The sequence below is a fragment of the Panthera leo genome, chromosome A1, assembly GCF_018350215.1.
Source record: "Panthera leo isolate Ple1 chromosome A1, P.leo_Ple1_pat1.1, whole genome shotgun sequence".
NCBI lineage: Eukaryota > Metazoa > Chordata > Mammalia > Carnivora > Felidae > Panthera > Panthera leo.
Window position 1 is genome coordinate 108,275,364 of NC_056679.1, and position 12,346 is coordinate 108,287,709.

The 12,346-nt window shown below is 37.4% G+C and overlaps 1 protein-coding gene across 6 annotated transcripts in view; it reads left to right on the top strand.

Annotated features, from left to right (window-relative positions):
- The window catches only part of CDC42SE2 (CDC42 small effector 2), a 173,042-nt gene that overhangs the window by 37,740 nt on the left and 122,956 nt on the right, over positions 1–12,346 (top strand). For 5 of the 6 annotated variants that reach the window (XM_042934505.1, XM_042934513.1, XM_042934528.1 and 2 more), the window contains one exon: positions 10,339–10,515. The exons of the other annotated variant lie outside the window; for it this stretch is intronic. The gene's annotated coding sequence lies outside the window, so the exon portion shown is untranslated. The remainder of the gene's footprint in view (positions 1–10,338; positions 10,516–12,346) is intronic. 6 annotated transcript variants of the gene reach the window in all.

Sequence of the window (12,346 nt, forward strand, 5' to 3'; positions counted from 1 at the left end):
ACCATATGATGCTTCTACAATATTGTTGGCTCTATTCTTTATGCTATGCCTTTTATTTCTTTGACTTAGTCATTCTGTGACTGGAATCCTATATCTCCCACTTGCCTTTTCCCATTTTGCCTGTCCTCCCCATTACCTGCTTTCCCATCTGTCAACCATCAATTTTTTTCTCTATCAGTCTAATTCTGTTTTTTGTTTATTTGTTTTTTTAGATTCCACATGAGTGAAATCATAGGTATCATAGGTATTTGTCGTTCTCATTTTGACTTGTTTCACTTAGCATAATATCCTCTGGGTCCATCCATGTTGTTGCAGATGGTACAGTCTCATCCTTTTTTAAGGGAGTTTGATCATAGTCCAGTGTGTGTGTACCACATCTTCCTTATCCATGTGTCTGTTGATAGACACTGAGGTTGCTTCCATATGTTGGCCTTTGTAAGTAATGTTGCAGTAACTATGGGGGTCCATAAAACTTTTAGGAATTTGTGTTTCTGTTTTCTTCCAGCAAATACCCAGTAGTGGAATTACTGGATCATATGGTATTTCTTTTTTTAATTTTCTGAGGAACATTCATATTGTTTTCCACAGTGGTCATACCAGTTTACATTCCCACCTACAGTGCATGAGGGTTCCTTTTTTTGTTTTTAAATTAATTAATTTATTTATTTATTTTTGAGAGAGACCGAGACAATGTGAGTGGGGAAGGGGCAGAGAGAGAGTCCCAAGCAGGCTGCATGCTGCCAGCACAGAGCCCGATATGGGGCTTGAATACATGAAACCATGAGACATGAGTTGAAACCAAGAGTCAGATGCTCAACCTGCTGAGCCACGCAGGTGCCCCTGAGGGTTCCTTTTTCTCCACATCCTTGCCAAACACTTCTTATGTTTTTCAAGTAGGCATTCTTGCAGGTGTAAGATGATATCTCATAGTGGTTTTGATTTGCATTTCCCTGATGATGACTGATTTTGAGCATCCTTTCATGTGTCTGTGGGCCATTTGTATGTCTTTTTTTGGAAAAATTTGTTTTCAGGTCCTCTGTCCATTTAAGAAAAAAATTTTTTACGTTTATTTTTCAGAGATAGAGCATTAGTGGGAGAGGGGCAGAGACAAAGAGGGAGATGCAGAATCTGAAGCAGGCTCCAGGCTCTGAGCTGTCAGCATAGAGCCTGACATGGGGCTTGAACCCAAGAACTGTGAGATCATTACCTGAGCCGAAGTCAGAAGCTTACCCGACTGAGCCACCCAGGTGCCCCTCCTCTGTCAATTTTTTTAATTAGATTGTTTGCTTTTTGGTGTTGAGTTGTAGAAATTGTTCATGTCTTTTGGATATTAACCCTTCAGTGAATATATCATTTGCAAATATCTTCTCACATTCAGTAGGTTGTCTTTTTGTTTTGTTGATGATTTCCTTCACTGTGCAAAGCCTTTGTATTTTGATGTAGTCCCAGTAGTTTATTTTTGCTTTTGTTTCCATTGCCTCAGGAGACCTATCTAGAAAAATGTGGCTGATGTTAGAGAGATTACTGCTTCTGTTCTCTTTTAGAATTTTTATGGCTTCAGGTCTCACATTTAGGTCTTCAATGCATTTTGAGTTTATTTTTGTGTATGGTGTGAGAAAGTGGTCTAGTTCCATTTTCTGACACGTAGCTGTCAGGTTTTCCCAGCCCCATTTATTAAAGAGGCCATCTTTTCCCCATTGTATACTCTTGCTTCCTTTGTCACAGATTTTTTTTAAGTTTATTTATTTTGAGAGAGACAGGGAGAGTGCAAGTATGGGAGGGGCAGAGAGAGAGGGAGAGAGAATCCCAAGCAGGCTCTGCACTGTTAGTGCAGAGCCCGACATGGGGCTCTATCTTATGAACTGTGAGATAATGACTTGAGCCAAAACCAAGAGTTAGACCCTTAAACAACTGAGCCAGCCAGGTGCCTCTGTCATAGATTAATTGAGCATATAAGGTAGGTTTATTTCTGGGCTCTCCATTCTGGTCCACTCATCTATGTGTCAGTGTTCATGTTAATACCATACTATTTTGATTACTATAGTGTTGTGGTGTATCTTAAAATCTGGGATTCTGATACCTCTGGCTTTGTTTTTCTTTTTCTGGATATTTCTGGCCTATTAATGTCTCTTAAGATATGGTATCTAAAATAAGAGGCCATATTCCTGAACTTTTGAATATGAAATTCTAGCCCTAAGTTCCTTTCATGGTTTGGAGGTACAAGCAGGATTGATAACCTCTTTAATATAAGTGCCTTAAATGGAAGGTGCCTGATACTTTTGAAGAGCACCTAAAATAGATGAGAGGTTTGGAAAAAGTTTCCTGAAGGAAATGATGGCCATATAAAGTTCTGAAGAGTATGCCAGGCTAAGTTGAACACCAGGTGTGATGCCCTATAGCCATGACAGGTAGAACCTGGTATTTTGTGGAACAGAATGAAGTTGAGAATGGTTGGATGGCACAATTATAGGGCATTGAGTGGAAAAGGTAGTAAATGATGTTGAAGGGAAAACTGGGACCACATCAAAAAGGCCCTTAGAAATTTTATTAATGGAGATGTTCCTGAGGATATTAGTCATTAACAGATAAGCAGAGTTTAATAAAAAAAATAATAAATGGCACCAGCCATTCATTTTAGAAGGATCATTCTACCCCAAATGGCAGTGAATTAGAGGGCTGAGATGTGCCAAGAGATCAGTAAACAGATATAATAGTATTTTTTAGATATGATGGTGGTGCTCAGACCTTCACTAGTGACTCTTGGAGTAAGAAGAAACAGATTGGAAAAATAGTTTAGAGAATTCCATTGTTGTTTGACTGTCGGGGGAAGAGATGGAAAGGTAGGAGTCAAGGATTTGGTTTGGGGAACTGGGTGGATGAGAGAATTTAATGAAAGTTATTTGAGTGGGATTGGAGTAGAGGAGTGTCGTGGAAGAATTGGAGTTCAGTTAAGCTTGAGACAGGTAGCACATCCAGGTGGAGGTATACTGTATGCATTTGGTTATAGGAGGTTGAGCTGAAAGGCATCTCTGCTTGAGAACTTTGTGCTTTAGATAGAGCTCTGCTGGGAAAGTGGATTTGGCTGTCATCAATATGCATATAATAACTTACCTCAGGGCAGTGATCCAACATAATTCAGGGGAGCATTTGTAGAGTGAAAAGAAGGCACGGGCCAAAACCCTTAAAGAACTGTTACTTTATATTTGAGCTAAAAGCCTGTGGTGTTTCTGTCGGGATTATTTGAGAACCAGAAAAAAAAAAACCCAAAAAACAAAAAAACAGGACCGCTCTGATGTATTTATTTAATAGAAACCCACCAAAATTTTTGATTTGGGGAGTTTTGATTTGAGAAAATATTTCTCAAAATTGTCTCCTCTAGTCAACTTTCACAGTGTCTAAAATTCATGTTAGTAGATTCTCTACTCTGGGTTAGGGCATTGTCTCTCTAGGAGTTAGCTGTTAAAATGTCGATATCCCTAAAGAGACCTAAAATGTTAATTGGTGGTGGTGGTGGTGGTGGTGGTGGTATTTTGGGTCAGTAGGCTTTTTTCTTGGAATTAAGACTGAAGGGACAGGTAAGAATTTCAGAAGGATTAGATTTGGGAAACATGACATTGCTGAGGAGTATGGGGTGACAGAGAAACCTGGACTTGAGCATTGAGGTTACCAACCACCTGGATAAAGAGTTTAGGAGAGTGAGAGCCAGAGACTGTGTGTGTGTGTGTGTGTGTGTGTGTGTGTGTGTGTGTGTGTGTGTGTGTAAAATGGAGATGTTGAGTTGGAGAACAAAGAGGTGATTGCATTAAAAGGAAATAAGAGAACATTTGAGAAGATAAAGAACTAAGTAGATGGAGAATCTTGAAAGTACTTGATTTATAAATGAGGGCAACCATATGATTTATCATCTAAACTAGGACATAATGAGAAAATTTTTCATTTAAACTGGGACATACCGAGATAGAGGAATGGCTGTAATTACATTGTGAAAACTTGCATAAACTGGTGCTGTCATAAGCAAATAAGGACAAATGGTCATTGTAGTTAAAATGTGCTTATTTCAATAATACTTTAATAAAATAGTGTCAACTTTAAGCTACCATGTGCCAAGCATTGTACTAAGTAAGCACTTTGAACATCTTCCTACATTCTTAAAATAACTCTCTGAGGTAAGTGGCATTGTTTTTATTTATAGTTGATGAAACCAAAGTGCAGAAAACTTGGCCTGCATTTCTCCATGGCAGTTAGACTTGGAAACAATGAAATGACTTAATATTGCCCATAATCAAAATCCATGTAAACTCTTGACTACACCGTACTGCAGAGGCTGTGGGTGTGTATATGTATTTTAAAATGCCCTCTGACTTACTCAGAAAGTTACTCTTGTAATCTTACATCATATATCAAATCCCATTCCCCTTCTGATAGCCATAACTCTGAAGGCTTTGTGCTAAGACTACATTCTAGCCATTTTACATGTATTAACCTAATTTAAACCTGACAATAGCGTTATGAATTATTTCCATTTTATAGTTAGAGTGAGGCATGGTGAGTAACTGCCTAAACTCAACATATTTAGTAAGTGCCAGAGTCAGAATTCATATTCTGGCAGTTCTACTCCAGAGCCTGTTTTCTTAAACTGCTATCCTGTACAGCTTCCTCTAGCCCGTATTCTTTGTGTGGACCTGTTTTCATTTCTCTTGGGAGTGGAATTGTTTTGGTGCCTGGTAAGTGTATGTATACCTATATAGGTAGGTTTCCTTAGTGTTTCTGAAGTTGTACAATTTTGCATTCACGCTGGTAGTCCATCTGATTACCTCCTCCCTCCTTTTCTGTTTTTTATTAAGGCATATGCAGCCTTTTCCAGAAGTTCTGAAACTCTGGTAGTTAGAAATACATTCTTTCTCCCTCTTTAAACATTTTGCCTCATTCACAGGTACTCTCAAATACAACCTCACTTCTATCCATTTCTGTAACCCTACTATGTGCAGTGTTATTAGCACCAGCAAATAGTAGCAAGAGGCAGAACGTTTTGAGTCTTCAACAGTATCACCTCTGGCTATGATACTATTGCCCAGATAACTTTTCACTTAAACTGTATAATTGAATGGTTATATGCCTTTCTTTACAGTGTACTTAGGAAGGAAATAAATGGCAGTGACTTATTGCAGTGCTAATAGGTATTACAGTATACTGATTAGTTAAGAGATTCAGAGCAAATTTCTTTACCTTTCTGAATGTGTAAGATGAGGAAATTTGACTAGATTTCTTACAGGTCTTTATTGTTCTTGCCAGATCTGTATTTCTTTGGGAAGAAAAAAGGAATTAGCATTTGACAATAAAATGAGCAAGGAGATGGGGCATATACTTAGTACATATTTTTCTTTCAGTATCAGAGTAACTTAATAGGGTAAAGGCCTGATGATCTAAGCCATTATTCATTGGGGGAAAATGGAAACTAAGCAACAATGTTACTGTAAGACTTAGAGCTTTAGCTTCTTGCTTTTTTTTTTTTTTTCCTAAACCATTTATTTATTTTTGAGAGAGTGAGTGAGCACAAGCCAGGGAGGGCAGAGAGAGAGCGAGACACAGAGCCTGAAGTGGGGCTCCAACTCAGCAACTGCAAGATCATGACCTGAGCTGAAGTTGGACACTTAACCAGCTGAGCCACCCAGGTGTTCCTAAACCTGAGACTTTTGCAGTGGATTTGGGCACTTAAAAATAGATTTTATTTTTAAATTCTTAGGATCCGAGGGTTGCCAGGTATCATAAAGTTGGTCTAGATCTGGTACTTTCACATCACTATCCTAATATACTTACTGCTTATGATAAGTGTCCCAAGACAGGACATTCCCCTTGAGGCAGCAGTGACTTGGAAAGATGAACATTCACTCTAGTTGTGCCATTTGTTTTGATTCAGAACTAGTATACTTCTTCTCTCTGACTTCCCTAAAAGTATTCTAAGTAGCCCTATTAACTCATTTCTCTAAAGATGAAGGCTTTTTTTTTTTTTTTTTTTAATAGCATTGTGATGGAACTGAGCCTTGTTAATTTGGAGAAGAGGTATCTTTGGATAAGAGATGAGCTTACACACTTTTGATATTGTCTAAAATGGTTGGGGTGCCTGGGTGGCTCAGTTGATTTAAGTGTCTCACTTTTGATTTGGGCTCAGGTCATGATCTCAGAGTTCGTGAGTTCAAGCCCCACATCAGGCCCTGCACTGGCGGGGCAGAACCAGCTTGGGATTCTCTCTGTTCCCCCTCTGTCTCTGCCCTTCCACTGCTCACATCCCAGTGGGCACATCCCTCCCCCCAATAAATAAACTTAAAAATTTTTTTCAATGGCTAAATTCAGCTAAGGAAATAATGTAATTTGCTTTGTCTTCAGTATAAACAGGCAAATGGGGATGGAGGTGCCATTTAATGAGGTACAAAAGCAGCAAGTGATGCCAGCAGTTAATTAAAATGGATCTGATTTCATTATTTCTTCATTAATTCTAAGCAGCATGTGAATTACATTGTAATAGTGATATGAGATGAATGCTAATAAAATGCATTAAAATATTTTTGGTTGGCAGTGAAAAAAATTATTTTTTATGTAATTCCTACAAAATGTAATGAAAGACTGGTACTTTATGGACTGCATTTGAATGAGTAATTTTGAAATCCACTAAATTTTCTTGCTCCTGCTAAATTATATGGGGTTTTCTAGAGAACTATTTTTGGCATATGCTTTCTTTCTGATTAGTAATTATGGTTTTGATCTTTAGCATTGACATACTGTACTTTTCAATGGAGTTATTTTCCAAAAAGAAAGATGGTGGCCATAATTTTTAAAGTTAATGGCTTGAAAGGGTCTTGCCTTTCATATGAATCAGTCTTGCTACCAGTTATTAATATGCAATTAATTTGTTTTAAATTTAATATTAACTGCACATATTTTAGTTTTTATAAATTGAGAACTATTTATACCTGTGAAATTATCACTACACTCAGGATAATGAAAATACCTGTCCCCTCCAAAATTCTTTTTTTCAACCTTCTTATCTATTCTCAGGCAATCAGCTGAACCTCTTTCCTATCACTAGAGATTCTAGAATTATATATGTGTGAATTCTACAATCCGGTGTGGCTTCTTAGCATAATTATTTTGAGATTCATCCATGTTGACTAGTGCATAATAGTTCATTAACTTTTTGTTACAAATAGTAGTACATTGATTGGCTATAGCTTACTTAGTATATTCCATTCACCTCTTGAAGGATAGTTGGGTTGTTTTCACTTCCAGGTATTAAAAATAAAGGTGCTGTTAATAGTCTTTTGTGGACGTAGATTTCCATATCTTTTTTGGTTTTTTTTTTGTTTATTTTTTTAAAGTTCGTTTATCTTGAGAGTGAGTGTGAGTGGGGGTGGGGCAGAGAAAGAGGAAGAATCTCTAGCAGGCTCTGCACTGTCAGCGCAGAGTCCATGTGGGGCTCAAACTCAGTAAACAGTGAAATCATGACCTGAGCAGAAATCAAGAGTCGGACACTTAACTGATTGGGCCGCCCGGGCACTTCTAGACTTTGATTTCTATTAGGTAAATAACTAGGAATGGAATTGCTACGTTGTATGGTAAGTGTGTGTTTAATTTTTTAAGAAACTGCCAAACTGCATTCTAAAGTGGTTTTACCATTTCACATTCTCATCAACAGCATATGAGAGTTGAATTTGCTCCATATCATTGCCAACATTTGTATTTTCCTAATGAACAATGATGTTAGGGCATATTGTCATGTCCTTACTTGCTAGTGTCTATCCTTGATCAGGAGTATGTCAAGATCATTTGTCCCTTCTTAAAATTGGGTTTTCTTAATGAGTTTTGAGCATTCCTGTATTCTTTCTGGATTCAAGTCCATTTTCAGATGACATGATTTACATATATATATTGTTTCACTGTGTGGCTTGTCTTCATTTGTTAACAGCATCTTATGGAGAGCAGAAATTAGTAATTTTGAAGTCCTGTTTATCATTTTTGTCTTTTATGTGTCATGCTTTTGTGTTTTATCTAAGAAATCTCTGCCTAAGACTACAAAAATTTTCACTGTGTTTTCTTCATGGAGTTTACAGTTTTAGAATTTCCCTTTAGAGCTGTGATGGATTTTGAGTTGATTTTTATATATGGTACAATGTGTAGGTATCCTGTCATTCCGGCTCCATTTGTTGAAAAGGCTGTTGAAAAGGCCTGCCTCTGCAGAAAATCAGTTGACCGTATATACATAGCTTTATTTCTGGACTGTCAGTTTTGTTTTATTGATCTTTTTGTTTCTCTTCAGTACTACACTGTCTTGATATTTGCAGTTTTATAACGAATCTTCGAATATAATTGATCTTTGAGGTTGTTTTGGCCATTCTAGTTCATATGCATTTCCATATGAATTTTTGATTCACCTTGTCAATTTCTGTTAACACTGCTTGGATTTTGATTAGAAGTGCATGGAATCTTGTTCAAATTAGAATTGACATGTAAAGGTCATTGAATTCATGAATACAGTACTGTATCTATTTGTCCTCTTTGTACATCATTTGATAATTTATTCCTAATTATTTCCTATTTTTCAGTGATACTAAATAGAATTATTTTCAAAAATTAATTTTCTGATTTCTTTGAACAGCTGTTCTATAGAAACAGTTGATTTTTTAATTCTAACCATCTGTTGCTTAGTTTCATCTTCAGATGAAGTATAGTGTCCTAGTTCATTGTCATTTTAGATTGGAAGAAATGTGTAAGCTCACAAAATATAATGGGTCAGTATCTTGCAAGGAGTGGTATGTATTATCCCCAGTATTTTGTCTTCATTTTTTAAAAGATTTTATTTTATTTAAAAAGTTTTCAAGTTTTTTATTTTGAGAAAGAGAAAGCATGAGTGGGGGAGGAGCACAGAGAGAAGGAGAGAGAGAATCCCAAGCAGGCTCTGCACTGTCAGTGTGGAACCCGATGTAGGGCTCAAACCCACAAACCATGAGATCATGACCTGAGCTGAAGTCAGACACTCAACGAGCTGAGCCACCCAGGCACCCCAAAGATTTTATTTATAAGCTATCTCCACAGCCATTGTGGGGCTCTAACTTACAACCCTGAGATCAAGAGTTGCATGTTCTATTGACTGAGCCAGCCAGGTACCTCCATCATTTTTTTAAAAATGAAATACTAATATTCCTCATAATATGGAACCTTGAAACTTCAAAGTACCATTATTTAAATAGTTGAATTTGTAGGCAATTTCAGGAAAGTATTTGATTCTGAAGGAGGAATTATTTGTTTTTAGGGGATTCCAAGAGTCCATTCAAATTATATATTTTAGAGAACCCAGTGCCTTGGTACTGGTTTTGTGAGAATGAAGGAAAGTGTATAAGGATTTTGAGGTTTGAGGGTTATGCACATGAATCACATTGCAGCTTACTGAGATGCAGAAGACTGAGGAAGCCGTGAATTTGGGATTATCATTTCAATTTGGACATGGTAGATTTTAGGCCTTTTGTTGACTGTTAAGTGCATTGGAGTTTTATAAATATGTATAACATATATCTTAGGTTAAAAATATGCCTGAAGTCCCAAACTAGTTGTATGCAAAATTAGAACTCAAACCTAGGGCCCTTTGACTCCAAAGCCAATATAGCTGTCCCTGTTGTATTGTCAAGGCAGAAAAACATGCTTCACTTTGACAGTAATAAATGTTCCCTCTGAGCTTTTATGATTATATAGCAGAGTTTGCAACATCCCAGGCCAGCAGGATCCATACAGATAATTGAGTTGTATTATAAGAGAGTGATGACATCTGCAGGCAACTGCAAAGCCTATGTCCCATCTGAAGGATTAGCTGCTAATCAGCTCCAACAGATTGTTACCATGTGGGAATGTGGGCCCGACATTGCTGGATCTTCTGACCTTTTTTTTTTTTTTTTTTTCCTCCAAGAGAGGTCAGAAATACTGGTTTTCATGTTGAGTCTTCTGATTTATAGGTAGCTATCCTATATATGTATATATCCTACATGCTATGTAGGTCATCCTTATTTGGTCCGCCATACATATGTGTTAGATTCTACCCCGTGAGCAATCTATGGTAAGACTTGGACCTGGTATACTATGAACACAACAATAAATTTATATGATGTGAAGAGGGTGGTAACTGTAATAAGTACATTACAACCTTTGAAATGCAAGTTGCTTAATTTGAACATGGTGCTTAATGGATCTGGTATTTAAATTCCGTTTTATTATAGGTCAGTTACTTATAGATGGTGGAAGAGGGAATTGCTCCCTATAGCTTTTTGCCTCCTAATTGCATGCTTTCATTTGTAGATCGGGCCAACTGTGAGTTTGTGGACATTTAACTGAAACCCATTTGACTGAACCCAAATGAGAAGAAACCTTCAAGAACCAACTGCTATTCATAGAATCTGCAGTCATCTGTATGTGTAATATGGAATGTTCTCAACCTAGAGATAGCTGAATGGGTGACTCCATTGACAAGGAGTGGTAAGTTTGACTATCCCCACTGATAATTAACTATATCCTTTCCATAAAGAAAGCACTCCTCCTTTTTTGTTCTTACCATTTACTCACTGTTGAATAGTAAGTTAATTTTTGTATCACAGAGAATGACAACAGTGCAGTTTAGGAAAACACTTCATCCCTAACTGTATTTAACGTATGTTTGCAGTCAGACTTTTTTCTTAAGTTAGGCACATCTATTCCTTTGGCATTGTATTTTTCTTCTTTATTTCTCTGTCAAATTATACCTTTCTCCAAGGCCTGTTGTCCTTGAAATATTCAGCTCACATTAAAATGATGGTCATGATACTTAACAGCATCCACTCTAATCTTGGTTAATGGTAGATGTCATTGCTGTTGGAAGTGGTTGTTTTAGGAATAGATCTAGTTTTGGCCAGTTGGTCATAGAAAGTAGTCTTAAGAAGATGCTGGGAGAGGTTTTCTTGGTTTTGAGAAAGAAGAAAAGAGATGATCCCTCTTCTCCGTAAAGATGGTTTTATCTGGATTGACCTCTGGAACTGCTGTAGCCATTTTGTTACTAGACTGAAAGTGATGCCCTTATGGAAAGGAGGGCAGAGGCAAGAAAAGTGCAGAGAAGTAGAACTGGGAGCTCCATGTAATATACCTAGAATTACCCTAACTTGTGATGTGAAATAATCAATTTCCTTACTGTTAACTTGCTGCAGAAATCTTCTCATTTGATTTCTCCACTGATTATCCACTGTCTTTAGTGTGTCATGCATTTATTTATGCTTGATTAGGTTCTGTCCTGTCCAGTAATACTTGTTTATGTATGTCGCTTTTCTAGCACATTATAAATTTTGTGAAGTCAAGGGTGTGCTTATATTCCTGCTGTGTCTTACATTAGTATTATCTTCTTAATAAAGCCATCTGTGCATATTTACTGAATTGAATTGTTTGAACAGTTGAGTATTTGAAAAACCAATCTACAGAATTGAATAATTACGGAGATTGTCTTTTAATTCAAATTCTTTTCTTTAACCACACTACTTCCCTGGAGGATTATAAATGAAGTTTGGCTTTTAAGATGATTGGTGTGTAATACATTTTCAAGTAATCAGTTCTATTCTAAAAAAATGTTTTGATTTTCTTCAACTTGACTGTCACAATCAGATCTTTTCCTATATATTTGATTTTTGATTTTCAGTCTAATAAATTTCACTATCTTCTGTGTTATAAACACAGAATAGTTTATGTTCTGTTTTTGATACTAATGGGAATAAGGGACAAAGATAGGAAGAAACAAAGGGGTGCCTGGATGGCTCAGTCAGTTAAGCGTCTGACTTCAGCTCAGGTCATGATCTTGCAGTTTGTGAGTTCAGGCCCCACATCAGGCTCTATGCTGCGAGCTTTGGATCCTCTGTCTCCTTCTCTGTCTGTTCCTCCCTTGCTTGTTCGCATGCTTGCTCGCGCTCTCTCTCTCTCTCTCTCTCTCTCAAAAGAGAGTTTATTTTGAGAGAGAGAGAGAGAGAGAGAGAGAGACAGAGCACAAGTTAGGGGAAGGGGGGCAGAGAGAGAGGGAGAGAAGAGAATCTCAAGCAGGCTCTGTGCTGTCAACAAGGAGCCTGACTTGGAACCCAGTCCCACAAACTGTGAGATCATGACCTGAACCCAAACCAATAGTTGGACGCTTAACTGACTGAGCCACTCAGGCGCCGCTGTGTATGAAAACATCTTGACTGATACATCCTTTATCATCACCCATTTTAAACTGTATAATGATAACTCAAGGGACTTTGTGAATTAGGTAAGTAAGTCTCTGATAATGCAATCCATTATCAGTTGTGTAAGGGGG